General features: G+C 39.3%; 1 protein-coding gene and 1 long non-coding RNA gene across 36 annotated transcripts in view; one reads left to right on the top strand and one right to left on the bottom strand.

The window, feature by feature from the left end:
• Nucleotides 1-26601, bottom strand: part of CNTN3 (contactin 3) — a 370445-nt gene that overhangs the window by 288690 nt on the left and 55154 nt on the right. For 8 of the 35 annotated variants that reach the window (XM_021069228.2, XM_084989046.1, XM_084989057.1 and 5 more), the window contains one exon: nucleotides 21301-21382. The exons of the other annotated variants lie outside the window; for them this stretch is intronic. The gene's annotated coding sequence lies outside the window, so the exon portion shown is untranslated. The remainder of the gene's footprint in view (nucleotides 1-21300; nucleotides 21383-26601) is intronic. 35 annotated transcript variants of the gene reach the window in all.
• LOC146397398 (uncharacterized) lies at nucleotides 4721-11125 on the top strand. The gene is made up of 3 exons (XR_014823553.1): nucleotides 4721-6042; nucleotides 6345-7171; nucleotides 9360-11125. It is a non-coding gene; the product is annotated as an uncharacterized LOC146397398 (long non-coding RNA).

Genomic DNA, 26601 nt, shown 5'->3' on the forward strand with positions numbered 1-26601 from the left:
CGAATCCTACTAGGAACCATGAGGTTGCAGGTTCGATCCCTGCCTTGCTCAGTGGGTTAAGGATCTGGTGTTGCCATGAGCTGTGGTGTAGGATCCTGCGATGCTGTGGCTCTGGCATAGGTTGGCGGCTACAGCTCCGATTTGACCCCTAGCCTGGGAACCTCCATATGCTGCAGGAGCGGCCCACGAAATGGCAAAAGACAAAAAAAAAAAAAAAAAAAAAAAAAAAAAAAATCATATGAGCAAAATTCAAAGTATATACATTAAAAAGGGAAGAGAGGTGATTCATGACTATTCAATGACTGAAATGGAAAAGGTGGACTCTGGAGTGGTATTTTCTGGAGTTTTCAGGCTGGCATCCGACTGTGGCTCCTTATGAGTTTCTCCAGAGGGTCACAGAGGATGACATGCTCAGCATGTCCTGACTGCTCATTTTACTTTTATTTCCACTGGTAAATTAATTTAGAAAGCAAGATTTAAAAACCTACCACCTTTCCTACCCAGGAAGCATAGTTAGACTAAATATTCTAGTAAACATACTCAAAGCACTCAGATATACTGAGGAACAGGAGTAACTAAATGTGATACTAATACAGTTCTTTAGAGAATTCCTCTGATTCCTGCTCCCTGCCCGCAACTGCCCAAACCACAACTCTGGCATAATGGGTTCTAAATAGGGAATAATGGCCAACCCTAAGCATTTGATGTGTGCTAGGCAAGAACCTAGATGCTTTAGGAATAAAAGTACATGTAATGTCACCAAGAAGGGACTGTGACCATCCCCATTTTACAGATGAGGTAACTAAGGTAGTGAAAAGTTAACCAACAGGCCCAATTTCACCTAGGAGACCTTATCTGAGTCTGGCATTTCTAAGTCAATTCCCTAGTTGTGTAATCACAACCTAATCTATTCTTCCTTTACACTAAGACAGAGGCAGGGTGTGGTTCTCTGAAGCTTCATGTCTCTGTTCAAAGCTTAGCTAGACATATACACAAGGTGAGGTGACAGGTTCAGACACTAGGGCAGCAACCCAGAGTGATTCTGCCCCTCAGGGGACATTTGGCCATGTCAGAGGATGTTTTTGGTTGTCACAGATGGGAAGGGGAGGGTATGGCTGTACTTACTACCAGCATGTAGAGAATGAAGGCTGGAGAGAGGAGCTGTGATAATTCTGTAATGCACAGAACAGTTGCCCCCCGCCCCAAATTACCCACCCCTGAATGTCAATCATGTTGAAGTTAAGAAATCTGACTTAGGAGCAATTTGGCACCAGAATACCCTAAAACCAGCTTCTGTCCAGCCTGGCTACAGAAGAAAGGCCATACTTAAACCCCCACAATCGTTTTCTCATATAAACATAAGCTTTGTTGGAATACAGAATAAATGACCATGGTGATCCTCCTACTTTTTAAAAATAACTTTTTGTTATGAAAATTTCCAGTCACTTATTAAGTAAATAGACTAGGATAACGAATTCCCATATATTCACCATCAACTTTAACAAATATCAATAATCTGTCATTCTCGTTTTTTTCTATAGTTCCACTCACCCCATCCCATTTATTATAATTTTTTTAGTTATTGCAGCATATGGAGGTTCCCAGGCTAGGGATCTAACTGGAGCTGTTGCTGCCAGCCATGCCAGAGCCACAGCAATGCCAGATCCAAGCCACGTCTGCAACCTACACCACAGTTCACAGCAACACCAGATCCTTAACCCACTGAGCAAGGCCAGGGATCGAACCTGCAACCTCATGGTTCCTAGTCAGATTTGTTTCCACTGCACCACAACGGGAACTCCAAATTTCTATTTTTTAATACAGAATTCTGAAGAATTATTTTCATTATAAAATAAAGACCTTTCTATGGTAAAATGTGAATACAGAGACAAAGGTGAATCTTCATAAATTACTGGACAGCAAATCCCTGTATTGTGGCCTCATTTTATGTATCTGCCCTCCTCAGTTTCTCTTACACATTCCACCAGAAATGGCTTCCCTGACATCTAGCTTCTAAGTCAGTGTTTTTCAAATTTCAGGTTGTGTCTCATTTAGAGGGCTATGCATGTGTGTGTGTGTGTGTGTGTGTGTGTGTGTGTGTGTTTATATTGGGGGGCAAATGAAATAACAGACTGTATTAGAATAGAATAGAAATAATCAAAATATACTGAATTTAAATAAGAGGGCTGGTTTGTACAATGATACTACAGAAGTACAACATACTAAGTAATAAGCCCTAAGATAACTAGTATTTCTTATTATGAATGGTGGTCAAACATAGTTTAAAAGCAGAGGCAAAATGAACTGTGGTTAAACATGGTACATATGCACATGTGTGTCTATACATATATAGAATATAAATATACAGGTGTTTATATGCACACACAGAGCTGTATAACCTTGGGCAAGTTATCTGCTATTTAAACCTCTTTTGCCTTTGAATTTTGCATCTGTAAAATGGGGATGATAAATGTGTGCGTAATTGGTTTATTGAAAGAATTAAATATGATTGTGATTGTACAATGAGCTAAAGCCCTGGTATCTAAGATGTGATCTTTACTGCTGTTATTTCAAAGACATTAAATATAATTGGTACCTTCAATGGCTATAAATCAAAGACTTAAAGTACTAATCTCAAATATTGGTCTCTAATTCATTTTAAAGAGACACTAACAGCTCATGGACTGCTTACATCTTTTTTTTTTTTTTTTTAAACACTTGTTATACTTAACTGTGTTTTTTAAAGTTGCTTTATCACAATGAATGGAGTGATTTTGACACCTTTTGGAAATGCTAATCGTGGCTATGAATAGTTATCTGCTTAGCATTCACACCTATTAGAGGCTGTATCTAGGTGTATAAAACATCCACTCTATCAACACAGAAGTGTAAATCTAAATTGAGGCAAACTGTGATAGCAGCTTGAATTTATACCCACAGTATCAATTTCAGCTGAGGAGACAGAGACTAATAAGTACCCCAGGCCCCCTCCCCCACCCACAACAAACCTCTGTTTTTAAATAAATAATGGTTCAGATGAAGCCCAGAAACCCAGTGGTGGGGGTGGGCAGGCCTCAAACTGACTGCCTATATGGAATAATCGGAAATGTACAGACACAAGAACGCAGGGGCGGGGGAGGGCTGAAAACAGGAGCCTGTGTACACATCTAACTTAGCCTCGGGTGCTGTCCAGAGGTACAGTGAGAGCCCTGGACCTAACAGTGTTTTAGATGAGATCACCGAGTGTTCAAACATTCACAAGTGACTATTTAAAATTACCTCAAAACATTTGTGTTGACCAAACAAAACATGTCTGCAAGTGAAATACAATCCATCCTGAAACCTCTGACCAAAATGCATGCCCCTGCTTAAAATTCTGAAAAGTATAATTGATCACTCTGTAGCTCCCAGAGAAATATACAACACTGCATACTAAAATACTTCAACAATTTTTTTTCTAATCAGGAGTACAATTTTTAAAGATTTTGTTTTATCTTTCCTTTGGAGGAAGTGTGACAATGGAGGAGAGAACACTCCTGCTCCCACTTTTCAGAGAAGATCTCTGTTAAGCAGAAAGTACTCCATTTTATTGAATGAGATGCTTGAATCTCACTCATCCACTAATGACCTCATGCGTAAGAAACTTTGCAAGCAAAGTTCAGAGGGTCCCAAAGACTGTGTACTGATTGGAGACTTCCTAAGCTCTGTGTATACAGGCTGCCTCTGGCCACAAGGACCCTCCCTTCTCTACCCAAATGTGCCATTTCTTTTCTTTCTTTTTTTTCACTTTTTAGGGCCGCACCCCCCGCATATGGAGGTTCCCAGGCTAGGGGTTGAATCAGAGCTGTTGCTGCTGGCCTTTGCCACAGCCACAGCAATGCAGGATCTGAGCCGCATCTGCAACCTACACCACAGCTCACCACAACGCCAGATCCTTAATCCACTGAGCAAGGCCAGGGATTGAACTTTTAGTTCTCTTGGATGCTAGTCAGATTCGTTAACCACTGAGCCATGACAGGAACTCCCAAATGTGCCATTTCTATGCAAGCCATATGGGAAATACTAGGAAAGCATTCCTAAGTACTGGCAGGAAAAGTTTGAAGACTTGAAAAGTTAATGAAGGCTTTGAGGTGCGGCTAATTGTTGATACACTTTGTTTCATACAATAGTGATCAATGTGGTTTCATTTCCCCACATAGTTTGATTTAAGAGATGGAAGTAGATTTACTGAAAAGCTACATGCAGATTTGTAGGTCAAGGTCCACCTCTGAATACCAGTGCTGTTTCTTTAGCACCTAGAATTCTGGCTACATGAATACCTCTGTAAAACACAAGCTTCTGGGAACGGACTTCTGAGATTTCTGATTTGTTCAGAGCACAGATTCTGCGTACTTCCCACTTCTCCATATGAAGTAGAAAAAGAACCACTATGTGGACATTTGAAGACATAGTTCATTCTGTAGACCCAGAAAACATTCTGTTCACTGGACTGTCACATTTCACAATAACAAAAACAAGTGATAGCTTTCATGAACACCTGACACAATTTTCAAAATATACTCAGAACACAAGGACATTAAAGAAGCAGACAGACATTATAAGTTAGTGAAGAGCGCCAGGTGGGGAGCTGGCCAATGGCTCCCCAGTTAAAAGGGACAGCTGCTTCTCATCTCTAGAAAATAGCTGCTAATCTGTCTTTTTATTTTCATGTTTGCAATTCTTTTTTTTTTTTCTTTTTAACACAGGGCTGGCCTAACAAAACTTGCCTGTAGACGTGATCAGCCTTTAGGCCAGGAATTAGAGGTCTCAGAATATACAGTCACAGGGAAGAAATAAGAGAACAATATCACAAAGATCCTCTTAAGAGAGACACTCTCCTGCAAATTGAGAGATGCCCTGCTGTGCCGTCTGCCTGCCTGGCCATTTCCATGCACATCCCCACTATACACCCAAAAGCCTACTGTGGTGCTTGGCCCACAGTAGACACTCAAAACAATATGTGTGGAATTAATGAACATCAGATTCAGGGCTGTAGTTGCCACACTTGGCTACATATCTGACCATCTGGGGGAGCTATGCAGAAACCGCTGATCCCTTGGTCCCATTACATCATAACTTCCAGGCACCAGGCCCAGAAATGTGGCTTTTATTTTTTTAACTTCCCCAAGTCTTTCTGCTGCAGGGTCATCGATGCATACAGGAACCACTGGCTGGGACACAGTAAGCCCCTATATTCTAATCCTAGCTGGAAGTAACAAGACTGACTGAAAGGCATCTTCACCTCAGGGACTGCTGTTAACATTTTTAACTTGGTTTGTTCTCCCTGAATCTTGCTCTTTCACAAGCTCTGTGATTCTTGGTCACAGGGAAGGAAGAGGCTAAACGGAGGGTTAAAGTTGTTCCCCCAATGAATTGCTTCCACAAGCACACATTGTTTCCAAAAAAACACTGAGAAGACTCAACAAAGGCTGGAAACAAGTGAACAGAGAAGTAAGATATTTCCCAGCTCCTGAGGTCCAGGAAGATTAGAGAGGCATGAATAGACTCAAGAGAGGAATGGTCACCCAGGGCTCTCAGGGAGATGGACGTGGAGAAGATTCCAAGAAACGGGAGCTGGGACAGGAAGCCTGACCTGAAGAGACACAAGGAGAGAGACAATCTTGATGGATGAATGACCTATGATGCACGCTTCCAAGCCTTGCTCATTACAGTTCATTCCACAAGTCACAGGCTCTTCCAAGACTGGGAAATACAACAGGACACGTGGGGAGGCAGAATGAGGGTTTGCCATTAAAACAAAACAAAAAACAAAAGAAAACAAAACAAACAAACACTGAGGTTGAGTCACAGAACCATAGAGGTCGAAGTCCTTGTGCTATCTGATCCATGGGGCGGGGGGCGGCACGTCAAGATTTCAATTCCTTAACACCAATCTATAATAATTCTTTTTATATAAATTTGGGGGTGATACTTAGTTGAAAGGATGTGGTGCAGATTCATTAATAACTGTTGGTGAAATACTTTGGCGGGTGCAATAAGAATGTGCCTTATTTTGGGGAGTTCCCGTCGTGGCGCAGTGGTTAACGAATCCGACTAGGAACCATGAGCTTGCGGGTTCGGTCCCTGCCCTTGCTCAGTGGGTTAACGATCCGGCGTTGCCGTGAGCTGTGGTGTAGGTTGCAGACCCGGCTCGGATCCCGCGTTGCTGTGGCTCTGGCATAGGCCGGTGGCTACAGCTCCGATTCAACCCCTAGCCTGGGAACCTCCATATGCCGCAGGAGCGGCCCAAGAAATAGCAACAACAACAACAACAAGACAAAAAGACAAAAGACAAAAAAAAAAAGAATGTGCCTTATTTTGGTTACATAATCTATTAATTTTGCAGTTTAAAAGCAGAGTGATCAAGGTTTTACCAAAAGTTATGAAAGCCGAGAACGCCAGAACTTCAGTGAAAATTCTCTCCCCATATATTTCTCCTGAGCCCAATTATCTGTAGGGTCAGACATCCATTATTTTATTTGGCAAAACTGGTGCTTTGAAACATATTTTCAAGGAACAACAAAAAAGACAGATTCTGGTATATCGCAATAAAAATCTTCCTGTTTAATGTTCATTTTGGAGATGCTATATTTCATTGGAGCATGTATATTTGAGGAGATAATACTGTCATCTGAGCATTTTGAAAACTTACATACTTTATGGTTATAAAGGATACAAAATATGTGTGGATATTCAGGTCCTTGGTGGGTAGTGTGTTTTCTGTGAGATGCACTTCCCTGGGGCAGGAATTGAGGAAAGAAAGCAAAAGCAAAGGTGAGGACTGTAGAGGATTAGTTACCAAAAGGCAGGAAATGGCTGAAGATGTGCAGCCACAACTTAACTCTCTTAGCCAAATTCAAAGTCACTATCTAGTTCACGTGTACACAGTACAGCCATGGCAATTATGCATAGCCACCACCCATTCTGACCAGGCAATAACATACTCTTCCTAATATATTTATTGACTATCCCGCTTGCCACATCAAAGCAATGGTTTAGCAAATTTTTTGCCCTTATTCAGGAGTTTATAAATCACCTTTCTCTATTTTTCTTTTCTTTCTTTTTTTTTTTTTTTTTTTTTTTTGGCTTTTTAGGCCCACAACCACAGCATATGGAGGGTCCCAAGCTAGGGGTTGAATTGGAGCTACAGCTGCTGACCTATGCCAAAGCCACTGCAATGCAGGATCCGAGCCACATCTGCGACCTACACCACAGCTCACAACGCCAGATTCCTGACCCACTAAGTAAGGCCAGGGATCAAATCTGTGTCCTCATGGATACTAGTCAGATTCCTTTCTACTGCACCAAAATTGGAACTCCTTTTAAGATTTTAAAAATAAAGTTGCACATTAATTTCAATGTGCAGTAAGATATTTTTCTCTCACAATACAGTCTCCCGTGGACATGGGAGAACACATATTTATCACAGGTTGATGATGATGAGATCCAGCTATTTAATGCATCCTTTGGGATGGAATTGTCAACTTTGATATTTCAGGAAGTAAACTTTGAAATTTATTGCAAGTATTGAGTGCCAAAGTGTGGTATTAAGAAATGTTTCTTTCTCTAAATATTAATTGGTAAATACTGATAATAATTCTTGCCATTCAGTGAGTACCTTGTGCCTAGCACTGAGACTATTTAATCCTCCCAATGGCCCTCCAAAGTGCTTTGACTATTTTCATTCATACAAAAGAAAACTAGGGCTTCAGGGAGCGAAGTAACATGTCCATCATCACCCAGCTCCAGTGGACTCTTAGGACTGAGCTGCTATACATTCACTTCCTGAAACATCCATGTGTTTCCTTCATCTGTTTACATCATCTGTTCCTTCTAGGACAGAACAACAACAAAATAATAATTTAACACATTGTCATCCAAGCAGTCCCTGCATAGATATTTTCACCATGGAATTCTGTTGCTGTTTTTGTTGTTTTTGTTGTTAGGAACTGGTTATCACTTCTTATTTTTACAGTTGTCTTCACCGACATGCTTGTGCTTTCTGTGTTCCTATGAGACACTGACGAGGAGACAGAGTGGGTGGATGAAGAATTTAGGAAAGGGGTAGGAAAAAAGAACAAAAATAATTCCATTTGCAGCAACACAGATGCACTAAGAGATTCTCATACTAAGTAAGTCAGAAAGAGAAAGACAAACACCACATGATATCACTTGTATGTGGAATCTATAATATAGTACAAATGAACCTATCTACAATACAGAAACAGACTCACAGACATAAAGAACAGTCTTGTGCTTGCCAGAGGGGAGGGGGAGGAAGTGGGATGGATGGGGAGTTTGGGGTTGGTAGATAGAAAGTATTACATTTAGAATGTATAAATAATGAGGTCCTACTATACAGCACAGGGAACTATATCCAAGCTCTTGGGATAGAACATGAAAGAAGAAAATGTGAGAAAAGGAATGAATATATATGTATGACTGGGTCACTATACTGTACAGCGGAAATTAGCAGAACAATGTTAAGTCAACTATACTTTAAATAAATAAATAAATAAAAAAGAGTGTGTAGGTACAATGCAAAGTCCCTCTCTGCAGTCTAAATATCAAGGCTTTATTCCCCACTTCCACACTGTATTTGTTCAGAAAGTAGGGCTCCATTGGTTTTAAGAGTTGACAGAAGGATCTGTCAGAGAGCACACATAAAATCCAGATGGGCATGACCTGTCATGCAAGCACATTCTATTAGGGAAGCTCATCTTCTTCAAGGTTACCACTCCAGGGGATGAAGTTTCTAAGAACTAAGGAAGTACATGGCTAGCAAATCACTCTCTCTTTCGAGGGCTGGCAGCCATCCATGCTTGAAGAAATATATACTTGAAATAGAAAGCCAGCTCTCTGAACACCGTAATTCCTCTCTGGTTTCTACTTCTGTTTATGCTTTTTTCCTGAGATTCTTTTCGTAGATTCTCATCATGGTTTCTTCAATAAAAGGACTAAGGGCATGTGTGAAAGTATGGATAGGCAAATAATAAGGACTTTGTTTTAGTTGTAGATCACCAAGTCTGGGGAATTTCCTTCACGTACTTCTTAACAGTGAAGTTAAGAAGTTAAGTACCTTCTATCTTTAAAACAATAAGAGTTTAGGAGTTCCCACAGGGGCCCTGTGGTAAGGAATCCAACTAGTATACATGATAACTTGAGTTCGATTCCTGGACTGGCTCAGTGGGTTAAGGATCCCGCAAGTTGTGGTGTAGGTTGCAGACGTGGCTTGCATCCCACATTGCTGTGGCTGTGGTGTAGGCTGGTAGCTACAGCTCCGTTTCAACCCCTAGCCTGGGAACTTCCATATGCTGCAGGTGTGGCCCTAAAAGGACAAACAAAACAAAACAATAAGAGTTTATATGGCTATTGATTTGATTCTAAACGATGAATTGGTCTGGCTTTGGCAGTAAGGTATCTTTCCTTTACTGCTTCTTTCTTTATGTACATCCTATTTCTCCAAGCAGATGGCCACTCAAGTTCGCTGCGTACTTACTACACACCACGTTCTAAATACTGTGTTTCCCATGGATTATATCAATAAAACAAACATCACACAAACAGATAAGGTAGACACTGCTCTTATATTATGGAATCTAAATTTGAGATTGAGCAAATTGCACTTGGCTAATTAGTGACAGAGATAGTAGCAGATCCCCAAAAGTCCTACCTCCCTCTACTACTCCTCTACACTGCCTTTCTTGTTGAAGACTTTCTTCTGGCTTTCTCTATCCAAACTGCACAATTAACCCCTAAGCCAACAAGTATACAAAGAATAAACTGTAGTAGGGAAGAACAAACCAGACTCATATCAGATGTTTCTTTAACTTTTGTATTTTAAAGCTTTTGCTTTGAGTTAAGAATGTTGCCAATAACGTGAAACACACAGGGCAGCCTAGTCTCAAGGCTCTAACCTTTAAGGGTATAATGCATTCCATTCATAGAGAGATAAAAAGTTGCAGAACAGAGAATAATAATTATCTTGTTGAAGGTTTACAGGAACATTGAGATCTGACCTACATGGACAGCTGCAAGAACAAAGTATTCCTACACCAAGAAGTCTGCAACAACCATCCATGTGTCCCCACCTCACCCTGTCTTTAAATATGCTTTGCTGTGGAGTTACCACTGTGGCACAGTGGGTTAAGGATTTAGCACTGTCTCTGCAGCTGCTCAGGTTCAATATCCGGCCCAGTGGGTTAAGGATCTGACATTGCCGCAGCTGTGGTATAGATTAAGTCCCTGGCCTGGGACCTTCCATATGCTGCAGGTGTCGGGGAGCGGGGTGGGGTGGGGAGGGAAGCTTTGCTGAAAGCCTTCTGGGAATTCGGGGTATTTTGGCATAAGCCAGCTGTCTCCTTGCATGGCCCTGCAATAAACCTTTCTCTGCTCTAAAATCTTAAGTTATGGTTTGTTTGCCCCCCCCTGTATGTTGGACATATGAACTTGTGCTCCATATCAAAATGCACTGCCAAGTGGTCTCACTGAATCAAGTAATATTAAGCAATCATTCATCTATTTTCTATGTGTATATACATACACATGTGGGTAGTATATTTTTATTTATATGTTTGCCATCATAACATAAAGATTGTTATGTAGCCTATTTTTCCATTTAAAAGATCCTAAACTTTGAGTTTTAATTTAACATGCAATATACATTCATTATATAAAATACGAAAATTCAAAACGAAGACTTTCAAGCATTACGGAAAATGGCAAAACCTGGATAAAACCATAGGTAAAAATGAAAAAGTTAGAGAATATGAAGTGTTGGTGAGGTGAAACAAAAATAACTCTATACCTTGATTGCTGCAGTGCAGGTTCATATAAACCACTCTGGACAAAAACAGGCCATTATTTGGTAAAACTGAAGGTAAAGAAGTTCCTTTCCTGAGTATACACGCTAAAGACACTCTTGCATGTGGACATGATTCATGGTGTACAAAAATGATCCTTGTAGCATTAAGGGTAATAGCAAAACATAAAACAAACAGAGTCCTTCAATAAGTACTAGATAAATGAACTGTGGCAGATACAGTCAATGAAATACTACAAAACAGAGAGAATTAATGAAGTATACTTTAATACAGCTACATAAGCAAATCTCAACAATATACTGAATGAAAAAAAAAGCATACTGCAGAAGAATAGAGTAGATCCCATTTATGTGAAATCCAAAAAAATCCCAAATCTAACAGCTGTACAGAGTATAAGAATACATAGCAAAACTGAAATAAAAAGCAAAAAAATGGGAGTTCCCGTCGTGGCGCAGCGGAAATGAATCCGACTAAGAACCATGAGGTTGCAGGTTCGATCTCTGGCCCCACTCAGTGGGTTAAGGATCTGGCTTTTCTGTGAGCTGTGGTGTAGGTCGCAGACGCAGGTCAGATCCCAAGTTGTTGTGGCTGTGGTATAGGCCAGCAGCTGTAGCTCCAATTCGACCCCTAGCCTGGGAACCTCCAAATGCCGCGAGTGTGGCCCTAAAAAAGAAGAAAAAAAAAAAAAGCAGAAAATGATAAATGTATAGTTCAAAATATGCCAACCTCCAGAGTACAGAGAACTCTACTACTGGGATAGAAAGGAAATAAAATAGCCTTCAAAGGTATGATAATGTTCTATTATTTAGGTTGTGTAGTGGGCTTATAAGAGTTTATTGTTCTTTATAAATTATGTACATGCAACATACACGCTTGTGTATGGATGAAATGTTTCACTATAAAAGCAAATACTACAATTTCTAAATACTATAAAAATGGAGACTATAACAGTTCAGATAGAATACAATGACAAACTGGTTTAACTTTACATGTCAGCTAACTGGCTGTAGCTTTATGTAAAACTATGTTAAGTTGGGTTCTCAGACAAAACTGACTTCACCTGGAAGGAATGCCACTCCTGCCAATGTCTATCATGGATTCCAGAGGAAACCACAAAAAATCTAGTGCAGTGACCATGGATTTCTGGTGAATGATAAATTAGAATGAAGGCTGTGTTTGTAGCACATTCCAGCCTTCTCTACGGTGAGGAGGGGCTTAATGACACACTCAAAGTATGAATTTCATTCTATAAAAATGATGAGCCACTGAGGCTTTGGGATAAAGATGCCTTTAAAGAAGTGACTTAGAAAAATTAACCTGGTAGCACTTGCAAAATTATAGTAAGATAAATTAGACCATTAAAACAGTGGATTACTACCAAGGAGAGTTTGAGAAATCCATATGTCTTTGCTCTAACCAAGGAAAATCTGAGGTTTGAGGATGTACATATCTGTAAAAGTTATTTTATTATTATTATTAAAATATAGTTGATTTACAATCTTTCATCAAGTTCTGCTGTACAACAAAGTGACCTGATCACACACATTTCCCTGTGCTATACAGAAGTATACCATTACCCATCCATTCAAAATATAACAGTTTGCATCCAAAAAAACCCAAATGTCCATCCACCCCACCCATTCCACTCCCTCCCCTTCCCACCTTGGAAACCCCAAGTCTGCTCTTCCTGGCCATGATCTGCTTCTGTTTTTTGTTTTTTGTCATTTTTTAGATAGGATAATCTGTTTCAAATTTTAGATTCCACAAATTAGTGATATCATATGGTATTTGTCTTTTTCTTTCTGGCTTACTACACTTAGTATGAGAGTCTCTGGATCCATCCATGTTGCTGCAAATGGCATTAGTTTGTCTTTGCAATTTTGATCCACACAGCTGTGTGAGAATCAATAAATAAGTTATCATCAATTATTCCAAGTAGGATCTGATAACATGATGAATCAGAAATAATGACTGTTTCAATTTGACATGACTCAATCATACAACCTTGATTGTAGCTAGCAGTATAAATGTATCCATTATATGTACGGTTTAAATGGTGTTCAAAAGATTCACTGATTTTGAGTATATTTCTATTTCTACAACTGTAAAAGTTACCTTATGGCTTTATATTTTCTTTACAACAAAAAAAAAGTGCTGATTATAAGAAAACAGTTTCGACACTACCGAAATTGACCTAATAGTTAAAAACAGTGCGTTAAAAAAAAAAAAAAAAAAAAAAAAAAAAAAAAAAAAACAGTGTGTTAAGTTTCAGAGTATTCAACAGGTAGAAAATACATGGAACCTGTGGAAAACTTCGACTTGGTCTCCAAGATAAAAGAGAACACATAGGCCTTTAAGAAAATAATGTTACCAGCATAAAGGTTTTAAACTAGCATATAATTTATTGCTTAGAAATTGGGAGGGATCGGGAGCTTGGGCTTATCAGACACAACTTAGAATAGATTTACAAGGAGATCCTGCTGAATAGCATTGAGAACTTTGTCTAGATACTCATGTTGCAACAGAAGAAAGGGTGGGGGGAAAAATGTAATTGTAATGTATACATGTAAGGATAACCTGACCCCCTTGCTGTACAGTGGGAAAAAAAAAAATTTAAAAAATAAAATAAAATTAAAAAAAAGAAATAAAAAAAAAAAGAAATAATAATCTATGGTGCTAGCAGAGCTTCTGAGAACATTTCAAAGATGATGTAGCCAAGCTAAGGCTTTCTGGATTGAATGCTCCTGGCAAAGTGTTGGTTATGACACTTATCATTTTTCTACAAAAAGGGTATTTAAGTTAAAATACTCTGGGATCCAAAATGGAGAAAGATAAAAATATTTGTTCAGGAGTTCCCACTGTGGCTCAGCAGAAACAAATCTGACTAGTATCCATGCAGACACAGGTTCAATCCCCAGGCTTGATCAGCGGGTTAAGGATCCAGTGTTGCCACGAGCTGTGGTGTAGGTTGCAGAACTACTCAGATCTGGCTTTGCTATGGCTGTGGCACAGGCTTGTGGCTCCTGGGAGCCTCCATATGCCACAGGCACAGCCCTAAAAAGACAAAAAAAAAAAGTACTCCTTCACAGGAAATATGAGTTAATATGAAAAAACTAAAATATTCTCCATGTCTACTGATACAAATTGATTTAGTAGAAATCACAAGTTCCACACTTTAGACCTTCAATATTGTCATCTAATTTTACCTAGATGTTCTTAACATTCATAACTTATGTACAGATACTAAATTTTATCTCAACCTTCCCCCCAAAAAAAGAGAAAAAAAAAAAAAGCATGACACATAGGCAATATATAATCAAGCCTATGAGTGGATCCTGGTTAACATAACAAAGACTTCAAAGTACCACTTTCCCAATCAGAAGATCACAGAAATGCCAAGGTTGGGCAGAACAACTGAGACAATACGGGAAATGTAACTGCACAGGGCAGTGATGTGGTGATTATCCAACCAAGTCCTCAAATGAAGAGTTTTTCCAGTGTAAAGGAAGGTCAAGCACAAAGACAGCTCAAAGAACACAAAAGAACATTATTACTGTGCAAACGGCTTTTCATCATATTTGACTGACAAGTTCAAGTTAAACTTTCAATTTGGCAATGGTGGATTTTGTAGAGTCACTGAGGATATATTAATCAGCAACTTCAGGAATACAAGAGTCAGAGAGAACATAAACTGATTTTTCTATATTGATCATAGACTACAAGGTAGGAAATAAATTGGAAGAACTGACATGGGAGGTCAGGCTGGCACTGAAAGGGGAAAGGCATTATTAGAATTTCTTCTCAATATGTTATGATATGAACTGTTATGATATGAACCTTATGCTATAACAGTATACAATGACCAGTTCTTCAAGAGTATAACTTGCCTGACTTGGAGAAACTTTACAGTTTAAAGGAGACTTTATCCATTTTCAGATCCTCTTGCTGAACCCTTCACTGAACATATGTCTGAAAGTTTTGCTTTTAATATAGTATTTGCAATATCATTTTATAAGTATTAAGTCATTTATTGTTGGATTGATAGCTTAATTTCATATAAGAATAGCTATTTATAGATACATAACAGATTCTCAAAAGTTTAGAGTGTGACTATTGACTATCTTCTACTCTAAAAGGAAGACTGTATGAGCGCTTCTAGAAAGATAAGGCTTGAATCATCCCCTTCAGAATTCTTTAAAGTGGTTTTTTTTTTTAATTTTTATTGTTTTGTGCTTTTAGGGCTGCATTCATGGTATATGGAAGTTCCCAGGCTAGGGGTTGAATCAGAGCTGTAGCTGCCAGCCTCCAGCACAGCCAGAGCAACATGGGATCCAAGCCACGTCTGTGACCTACACCACGGCTCAGAGTAACACCGGATCCTTAACCTACTGAGCGAGGTCAAGGATCAAACCCATGTCCTCATGGATGCTACTTGGGTTTGTTACCACTGAGCCATAACAGTAACTCTCCTAAAGTGCTTATTTTAAAAAGCAGTTATATAGAAGCTACTTAATCTTGGATTAACTGAAGGAAGACACCAATGTGACATCAGGGAATGTCCACTGTACACATCTAGCTTCAGTGATTCTCTGGTACAATGAGGTTGAGAAGTAATGGAAAAATCTTTCAAAACAATTTCAAGGTATAGAACAAACCATCTTAAAAAGCCTAACATAATTCCAAAACACCATATAGACAATACAACAAAAGTTCCAGAAGACAATGTTGCGGTGTTTGCCTTGCAGGGCTACTGTTCCAAATACCACCTAGTTAACACAGCAATCAGTGGCTACTACCCCAAACTAAAATTCAAATGTCCATTATTTGCTTTTGAATTTTCTAAACATAAATCTATCCAAAACATTCCTCTAATATCTGACGGGCTGTCAATTTAGATGCTTCGGTCTCATCAAAATATCTTTCTGAAGGTATGTATTATGCTATTTGACCAGCCCCATCTTCAGGGCTTTGGTAAACTATCTTTTTTTTTGGAATCCCCTCTACCCTCCATGATATTTTAATAACTTGAAATCTATTTGGTATCAGTTTTACCAGACTCAAATGTCACCACCACATCTGAAGGGAGCATAAACTCCACCTGTCTGGTCACAGGCATCAATCTAAGTATTGTATTTATTCACAAACATGGAAGCTGCATTAATTAATATAAACTAAATATGGTTAAGGGAAAGATCTTTCATGTGTATCTGTATAACTGAAATAATTTTGCTGTAGTGCAGCATCCAACACATTGCAAATCAACTATAATAACTTTTCAATTGAATAATAGTAAAAAATTGCATTTCAAGGTCAAGTTCTTTTTTTTTTTTTTTTTTTTTTGTCTTTTTGCCTTTTCTAGGCCACTCCTGCAGCACATGGAGATTCCCAGGCTAGAGGTCTAATCAGAGCTGTAGCTGTCAGCCTATGTCAGAGACACAGCAAAGCAGGATCCAAGCCGCGTCTGCAACCTATACCACAGCTCACGGCAATGCTGGATCCTTAACCCACTGAGCAAAGCCAGGGATCGAACCCGCAACCTCATGATTCCTAGTCGGATTCGTTAACCACTGAGCCATGATGGGACCTCCCAAAGTCAAGTCCTTGATTTTTCTTTTTTTTCTAACAAAACATACAGAATCTTTGAATATGAAACTCAGTTTTCATGGATACCCAAATATTCAGTGATACCCAAATATTCAGTGATGTAAAGCAAATAATTAAAATGGCATCAAGGAGTTCCCGTCGCGGCGCAGTGGTTAACGAATCCAACTAGGAACCATGAGGTTGTGGGTTCAGTCCCTGGCCTTGCTCAATGGGTTAAAGGATCCAGCGTTCCTGTGAGTTGTGGTGTAGGTTGCAGACGCGGCTCGGATCCCACGTTGCTGTGGCTGTGTAGGCCGGTGACTATAGCTCCGATTAGACCCCTAGCCTGGGAACCTCCATATCCCTTGGGAGCGGCCCTAGAAAAGGCAAAGAAAAGACCAAAAAAAAAAGCAGAATATAAAATTATGGAGTTCCCCTCGTGGCGCAGTGGTTAACGAATCCGACTAGGAACCATGAGGTTGTGGGTTCGATCCCTGCCCTTGCTCAGTGGGTTAAGGATCCGGCGTTGCTGTGAGCTGTGGTGTAGGTTGCAGACGCGGCTCGGATCCCGCGTTGCTGTGGCTCTCGCATAGGCTGGTGGCTACAGCTCCGATTCAACCCCTAGCCTGGGAACCTCCATATGCCGCAGGAGCAGCCCAAGAAATGGCAAAAAGACAAAAACAAACAAACAAAAAAAATGGCATCAATAAAGCTGTCTTGCTTATGGTAGCCTGTATTCTACATACCATCGTCAGGAGATGAAGGACAGAGTTGAGAACCAGGTCCAATATCTGCTCTTAACCACTCAACTGAATTATTCTTTAGTAACTTTTAAAACTTCTTCTTGATTTGGTTTCATTTCTTGATACTTTAAGCGATCACTCAACAAATACCTACATTCACAAGCAACCAAAGTAATTTCTAATTTCCACTTGGTCTGTTTTTTTAACCTTTTTTTTTTTTTTTAATTTTGCCAATTTACTAAAGTTTTTTTTCTTTTATTACTTCTTCTCTCCACTTCACTCTTTTTTCTATCAACACACATTACTGTCATTCCCATCACACTTCTTCCAGGTTAACAAGCCATATTCAGGTATTTGTCCATAGTTTCCCTGATATTTATTGATAATTTTATTAAAACATTCACATATACATTCATACATACATACTCATGCATACATGTATACTTATATGAAGTGTTTGTCATTGATTTGTAAAAGGTATATGGGTACACACACACACACACACACACACACACATAATTTTTTTATGGCAGCACCCAGGGCAAACAGAAGTTCCTGAGCCAGAGACTGAATCCAAGCCATAGCTGTGACCTGTGTGGCAGCTGCGGCAATGCTGGATCCTTTAACCCACTGCAACTGGACAAGGGAGCAAACCTGCATCTCCCCAGTGACCCAAGCTTCTGCAGCTGGATTCTTAACCCATGGTGCCACAGCGGGAACTCCAATTTTTTTCTGCAACTTGCTATTCTTAGTAACATCCAATGAAAATTTCTCCAAGTCAATGGCATAAAACTAATACATCATTTTTATAGTTATATAATATACAGTGAATAGATGTATCAAAACAAATGCAACCGTTTCCAACACTTTGATAGTCCTCATATAACACACACACACATACTTTCATTTATATAAAACAGATTTCCAGAAATGAAAATATATGTAAAATATAAACACCAAATTGTTTTACTAAAAGAGTAAACAATTTGCATTTCTACCAAGCAATCAAATGTCACTTTTTCACTTTTCCCTTGTCATGAATTTGAGCATCTTTTTATGTATTTGTTAGCTCTTTGACTTTACTTTTCCATGAACTGCCTGTTGGTTTCTTTCTTCATTTTTTTTTATTGAACTGTACATAAAGACATGTAATTACAGATATCTATTTTTAAGAACCCTTTGTATATTGTGGGTATTAACCCTTTGCACCTGTCATCCATGTTAGAAATTTTCAACATTTTATTTTATTTATTTCATTTTTGCTTTTTAGGACTGCACCTACACCATATGGAAATTCTCAGGCTAGGGGTCGAATCGGAGGTACAGCTGGCAGCCTATGCCACAGCCACAGCAACTTGGGATCCGAGTCACGCCTGAGACCTACACCACAGCTCACAGCAATGCCTGATCCTTAACCCACTGAGCAAGGCCAGGGATCAAACCTGCATCCACATGGATACTAGTCCCAGGTTTGTTTCTGCTGCACCACAATGGGAACTTCCTCCTCAACATATTTGACAATGAAAATGATTTTCTTCATGCTAATATTTTATATAGTTATTTTCATTAAGTTTTACATAGAAAATATGTCTATAGTTTTTAAAATATTTTGTGTTGCTATCTTGATTAAGCATTGTTTTCTCACCACTAAATTAAACAAATAGCCTCTTAAATATCCTTCAAAAATTTTATTTTGTTAAAATCTAACTCCTTAATGCATACAGAATTCATATCTATCTATCCACACACACACACATATATATACTATATATACTATATAAAGATATTAGGTAAGGGGTCCACATTAATTTTACTCCAGATGGATAGTGATTGTTGCAGTACTATTTCTTAAATTAATCATCCATTTACCATTACATTGAAATGACATTTTTGGTATATACACAATTACTATACATATAATTATCTACTTCTGATTCTGTATTCTATTTGCTAATCTACATGTCTGTTCTTATGTCAAATCATGTAGATTTGATAAGAAAATGTTTTTGGAAGTAATGATGATCAAAGGCATCTTTGTCTACTTCTTAATATTAGCAGTTGATCATTTAGACCAATATATGTGGCTTTGATAGTTTTGACTACATGGCCTTTATCATATGTAAATAATTTATATTTTATCTATGTATTAAATGAGGAATGGCAGCTGAACCTTATCAGATGGTTTTTCAGTACATATTTACTATGCTCACATGGGTCTTCAAAATTACTTCCTGACTCTGATGACATAGTAAAATATTCCTACCTTCAGGGAATAAACAGTTCCTGGTCAGAATTATTAACCTAACATACTGATGAATTCCAATGGTTAATATTTTAGTTAGAATTTTTACAATTTAGTTAGAATTTTTTTTCTCAAAATCACATGTATATTGGTCATGTCCTTTTTATATACCATATCAGCTTTTGAAATAAAATTATGTAGGACTCATAATACAAATCACTGAGCTTTCTATACTATTCTAGGGCACTGGCTTGAGACAGACAACAGTATGCATTTATGGTCTCATCTCAAGGCTACAGTAAGTCTTCCACTCCTTGACATGCTATAGATTCAAGGGACTCAGACAACGTGGATACTCTGCAGAACATGATATTATACCAATAACATCATAATAATCAGACCAATTGAGCAAGATAACTCCAAAGATATTAGAAGGCAGGATATAATACAAATGTTCCAGAAGGTGGGAGGAAAACCCAACCAACATCCAGTGGTTTGACTCATGGCTGCACTTTTGAAATTTTTTAATTGTTACAGTCCCATGACCTGGGACATTTTCCCCAAAGTGAAGGACAGAAACTTCATGTCAAACCTTCTAGCACTAGTTAAGTTTCTTTCTCTTCTGAATACCTCTCTGACCTGTTCAACATGTGATGCAAAGGCTGCCAATGCTGAAGGACTGGAGCAGGAAAAGACTCTGCAGCAGACCAAGGCAGTAGCATAAGCGGCCCTTCTCCTGGGGCCGAATGACCCGGCAGATGCTATGGGTTTAGAGGTATCAGCGGTGGGTAAATGCATTGTTTATAGCCAGCCCCAATAAGAGAATCACAGCATACCCCCTCAGGGTTCTGAAGCAAGTACATGCCATCTGCAGTGAAGAATTATATACCACTTGAAAAACAGTCTATAGAACACCACTGAGCCCTGGCAAAGAGAGATGTCTGATATTACATGGGATATCATATGACCATTCTGACAGAAATGGCCATCACAACCTGGATTCAATGAGGCCCATCAAAACATCTGGTCAGGCAGGCACATCAGAAATCCATCATAACATGAAAATGGTATTTCTGGGATCAGGCACAAGCAGGATCAGACCAGCCAGCTATGTATGTGGGTGCAAATCAGAAATAAACCATTATACCACATATTCGATCAGAGGTGATCCTGAAAGATAGCAGTGGAGGAAAACCTTCACAATGGGAAGAGCATCCATTTGCTGTTAAAACAGGAGTATCCCAAGGTAAGAATAAAATGAACTGCAAGACAGTGGTAAATAGTTGGTCAGGAGCCTAAAAATAAATTTGTAGATCAGAGCTAGGGCAACCTGGGGGGACAGTCATGTAAGCAAAAATAGGAGTGGGAACAAAATGTGAAGACCTGAGTATTACAAGATAACACACACCATAGAGAGACCAAATACCCAGTTTGGGCAGAAGAGCTCACCAGATGGTATCAGCCACATTCATCAACAACCACCACGGAGGTGGCACAACAGGTATATGAATGGAGTGGCAGCACAGATGGAAGGCTATGGATGGGCCCCAAAGCATGGTTTCCCTACTCGACAAAGCAAGGCCAAGCTGCCATTAAGCGAGCAATGCTGAGTCCCCCCACATGGCAATACCCCACAAACAGGTGAAACTGGGCAATGAGGAGACTTAGATCAAAGCCCTTCCATGTTGGAAGGTACAGTTATTCATCTTGATGGAAATTAATTTATATTCCAGGTATAAAACTGCCTTTTCTGCCCATGCATCTTAGCTAGAACTACAATATAAAGGCTTATAAGGTATCTAAATCATCCAAAGTAAGATCACTATAGCACATCAGATAAACAAACAAAGAAACAAAAACACTACTTTACCGCAATGGTGATGCAGAAGGGGGCCCAAGGGCACAGGGGCCAATCGTCTTAACACACTCCACAATACCAAGAGGCTGTCAGCCTGATAAAGTGAAATAATGGTCACTTTTAAAAATAGACTTTAGAGAGTTCCCATGATGGCAAATCCGACTATGAACCATGAGGTTGCAGGTTCAATCCCTGACCTTGCTCAGTGGGTCAAGGATCCAGCATTGCCATGCTGTGGTGTAAGTCGCAGACACAGCTTGGATCTGATGTTGCTGTGGCTCTGGTGTAGGCTGGCAGCTGCAGCTCTGATTAGACCCCTAGCCTGGGAAACTCCATGTGCCACGGGAATGGCCCTAAAAAAAAAAAAAAAAAAAAAAAAAGCCAAACAAACAAAAAAACCTCTAGAGCAGTTTTAGGTTTACAGCAAAACTGACTGGAAAATATACATTTTGCCCATCTATCCCCCCCACCACCCGGCCCCACATACAAACATAGCCTGCCAGGTTATCGACATCCCACACCAGAGGGGTACATTTGTTACAAATTATGAACTTAACACTGACAACTCATTATCACCCAAGTCCATAGTTTACCTTGGGGTTCACTCTTGGTGCTATACCTTCTATGGATTTTGGTAAAATGTCTACATATATGCATCATTACAGTATCATAAAGAGTAGTTTTACTGCCCTAAAAAATCATCTGTGCTCCGCCTATCCACCCTTCTCTTCCCTTAACCCTCAGCAAATACTGATCTTTCTACTGTTTCCACGGTGTTGACTTTTCCAGAATGTCAAAGAGTTGGAATCATGCAATATGTAACCTTTTCAGATTGGTGCATTTGACTTAGAAATAGGCATTTAAGGTTCTGCCATATCTTTTCAAAACTTGATAGAACATTTCTTTTTAGCACTAAATAATACTCCACTTTTCAGAAGTTTTATAGTTAATTTATCCATTTACCTACTGAAGGATATCTAAGTTACCTCCATGCTCTGGTAATTATTAATACAGCTGCCTTAAAACATCCAGGTGCAGATTTCTGTATGGACACAGCTTTCAGCTTCTCTGGTAAAGATCAAGGAACATGGTGGCTACATCATATGGTAAGAGGATGTTTCCTTTCGTGATAAACTGTCAAACTGTCTTTCAAGTGACTCTAACATTCTGCATTCCCACCAGGAATAAATGAGAGTTATTGCTGTTCCATATCCTCAGTGTATGGTGTTGTCAGAGTTCTGGATTTTGGCCATTCTAATACTTAGGTAGTGGTATCTCATTTTCACTTGCATTTCCCTGATGACATATAATGTGGAACATCTTTTCATACATTTATTTGCTATCTGTATATCTTCCTTGGTGAGGTCTCCATTAAGATTTCTTGTTTATTTTTTAACCAGGTTGTTTGTTTTCTTATTGTTGAATTTTAAGAGTTCTTTGTACATTTTGAATCACAGTCCTTTAACAGAAATGTGCTTGATAAATACTTTCTCCAAGTATGTGGCTTATCTTTTAATTGTCTTGAGTATATTTTTATGTGCTTATTGGACATTTGTATATCTTCATTAGAGAAATGTCTACTCAAAGCCTTTGACCATTTTAAAAATTGGGTTACTTGTCTTTTTAGTCTTGCCTTGAAAAGTTATTTATGAATTCTGGATACAAGTCTCTTATCAGATATATGACTTTAAAAATATTTTACCCCTTTCTATTGGTTACCTATTCATTTTCTTAATGTGTCCTTTAAAACACAAATGTTTATAATTTTGAAAAAGTCCAATTTTTGTCTTTTTTGACACTTCAATGACATAGCTAAGGAATCGCTGCCGAATCCAAAGTCACAGAAATTTACACTTTTCTTCTAAGATTTTATAGTTTTAGCTCTTATAGGTAGGCCCATCACCTATTTTGAAATGACTTGGCCTGTAGTGCTAAGCAGTGGTCTAACTTGTTTTACATATGGGTACCCAGTTGTCCAGGCATTCCGAAGGTACAGTGAGGCATCAGTATGCAGAGGATTTCTTGTTAGAATGAGGTATCTTTCTCTAGTACACAGAATAAACCCTAAATCAATGATCATTTTATGGTTCTGTGTCTTTTTTTTTTTTTTTTTTTTTTTGTCTTTTTTGCCATTTCTTGGGCCGCCTCCTGCGGCATATGGAGATTCCCAGGCTAGGGGTCTAATCAGAGCTGTAGCTGCCAGCCTACGCCAGCCACAGCAACGCAGGATCCAAGCCACGTCTGCGACCTACACCACAGCTCAAGGCAACGCCGGATCGTTAACCCACTGAAGAAGGCAGGGATCGAACCTGCAACCTCATGGTTCCTAGTCGGATTCGTTAACCACTGCGCCACGATGGGAACTCCAGTTCTGTGTCTTTAATAAGCAGAATACATACATCTAGGAACTGAGGAATAGAAGCTGAAGTGGCCTCACTTATGAATTTCATTGACACACATAGGAAATTTCTTTTTTACATTCATTGAAATTCTGATTATTTAAAAACCTTTGTTCTCAGGGAGGGAATACTTCCAGCAGGGGGGCACAGCCAGAGCCCCAGTGAACTTTAAGTTGTAGTCTGTACCTAGTCACTTCAGGGTCTACATGCTAGAGGATCAGTAAACACAGAAAGAGGGAAAGGAAGTGGCAGCTACGGAGAATCTAGAACAGAGAGCAAAGTAGAAAGCCAATAACTGTCTCTACAAGTAATTATTTATACAATATTTTTAATATATTATCTGTATAATGATATACAGGTTTTGCACATGGAGAACAAAGGCAGGGGGATATAATGGATTTTGTTCTATTGGCGGTCCTCTAACAGGACTAAATATTTGTTAAGTTTTTCCAAAACATAAGACCAACAAGAATCGTGAAGAAGCTGTTTCCAAAAACCTATTATATGAAGCAATTGGATGTGTTCAGCACAAGAGGTGGACTGCAGAGGTCCCTTCAGAATGAGGCATTCATGACTCTAGCCACTGCAAGTGCAGGTGGCAGAGTCCTTCTACAGGAAGTGCCTTGGGCTAAAGAGAATCACCTTACTCAGTGGTTCCTTCCTCGGTGACAGCCTGTAGGCAACTGCTGCCTTTTGAAGGGGGTATAAAGGGCCAGTGTCATGACCCAGGGCAAGGCAATCCTTAAGAGCCATCTCAGCTCAGATCTCCCCATGAGAGGGGCTGAGCCTCTGATGTAACTACCACGTCACAGTTCACCTCCTTCCTTGGTTCAATCCTCTTTCCTTTACTCTTTCACAGGAGCTGACCCTGAAAGCACTCCCAAACAAACTTCCTACATGCAGATCGCTGTCTCAAAGTTGATCTTGCCAGGAACACCATACCATCTAAGACATCTTCCAGTTTTAGAAGTAAACCTTTGCAACATTCCTCAGCAACTGTTAATGACATCTCCATGTATCCCTATGCCATATATTAAAAATGATGATCTGTGGCATACAGAGCCCTGTTTTTCTTTTTTTAAATCAGATATATATCATCTCAAGAGTCAAATGGAAAAAGAACAGCATAAAAAAGATCCGCATAGTCTTTGGTAAGATGCACTTGGTTTGAGTCTTTAATCTGCTATTTACTACCTCTTTGACTTTCAATAAATTACTTACATATGTCAATATATATATTATAATTTTCTCCACCTGTTACATGGGATTAAATACAAGGAACTCTGCTCCAGGAGTTATTCTAAGAACCAATAATCTAAGGCACAAGAAGTAATAAGCTACATAAACATTAACAACTATTTTCATTATTAAAATTACTAGGAAAAAACTCACACAAGTGGGTTTAAGTCCCAGTTCTGACACTGTGAAAGCTTTACCAAGTTCTCATGTCTAGCCTATAGCTCAGCTTCCTTGCCAGCAAAGTGAAGTAAGTAGATGAAGAATTGCTAAGCTACTTTTCTGCTCCAAAAAACCTTATTTTTTAGATATAGGGACTTAAACAATTTGCATCAATGGGCTTTTCAGTATTAACAACCCCCAGGATGTTGCTGACTCCTCGGTAGCGATGTGACAGAGAGGCACTGGCCACCCCCGCTCCTCTGGGGCCTCATTAGAGCCCTGCTTCCCAGCAGCTCAGAGGGTTCCACGTTCGGGGACTTTGGCATGTGGCAGTCACTGTGTGTACCTTGTGACTTACACGGCTACCTCAACCAGCAGGGAGCTCTGTGGCTGGCCGTTAGTCCTGACAGAACTGGAGGGGAAACATAGAAGATGAAAATAAACAAAGACACACATAACCAACCTGGACCCAAAACCTAAAGAAACACATCGACACGAAGCAATATTTTAGCCACAAAGGAGAAAAAGAGAAAGGGAAGGGGGAAAAAAAGTCTGCTTCCTCAGAGGAAATGAAGACCCAGTCATCCTATTTTACTTGGACTTTTTTCTTCTCTTTAGATGGCTTTCTGATCACACTATGCAATTGCTTAATATAATAAGACACAGATTTTGTAGCTCCCCAAAGTGTATTTCAGGGACTCATTACCAGAATCACGGAGACAACTGTCTCAGTTAACATGCAATCTGGAAGTCCAAACTAATTCTCGTAGTTCAGAGCATGCCTCTCCCAGGAAAGTAAGATCCTGTATCCCTTATTCCAAGAGCATCAACTCAAGAGACTTGTGATTTTTCCATTCACCACGTGAACTGGATGACTAAAGGATGCCGCTACACAGTGTCAGTACCACCCAAGTGTGGAAGCCAGACAACCCTGGATGCAAATCCCAGCAGTGACCTCACTGACCAGTTCACCATCAATTCCTCCTCTGGAAGAGGAATAATAATGCCACCTGCCTCGTGAGGATCAGAAGAGCTACTAGCTACAGGGCACTGAATATAGTGCCAGGTAAAGAGTGACTGCCTGATAAGGGTTATTGCTTATCATGGATAAAGTTATTATTGATAACTTTCAAAAGGAAGTCAGGTATTTTTATACATGCCTCACTTGCCTTATTTTCCTTTAAATGCCTTATAATATTTAATTTTACATACAAAATAAAATTAATAGTGAATTATAATTTCAAGTATACACATTTATGTGTATACATGCATGCAAACATGTATTTATAGCAATTCAGAAAAAATCTATCAGGGTCTCTCATCTCCAGGCCACCACCCGAATCCAAACTATCCTAATCTCTCAACAGGATTACTGAAACAGAAATTTAAGTAGTCTGCTTCTATTCTTGCCTTCCTCCTTTCCACTCTCCTCCCAGAAGCCAAGGTCTAAAAACACAGATCAGCACAGTCCCCTGCTTAAACTTCTTCAATGGCTTCCCCTTGTCTGTGGAATAAA

This window comes from Sus scrofa, chromosome 13, assembly GCF_054392235.1.
Source record: "Sus scrofa isolate SSC_HxYL_T2T_F1_AM1 chromosome 13, Sscrofa_HxYL_maternal_Yorkshire_Landrace_v2.0, whole genome shotgun sequence".
Lineage (NCBI taxonomy): Eukaryota > Metazoa > Chordata > Mammalia > Artiodactyla > Suidae > Sus > Sus scrofa.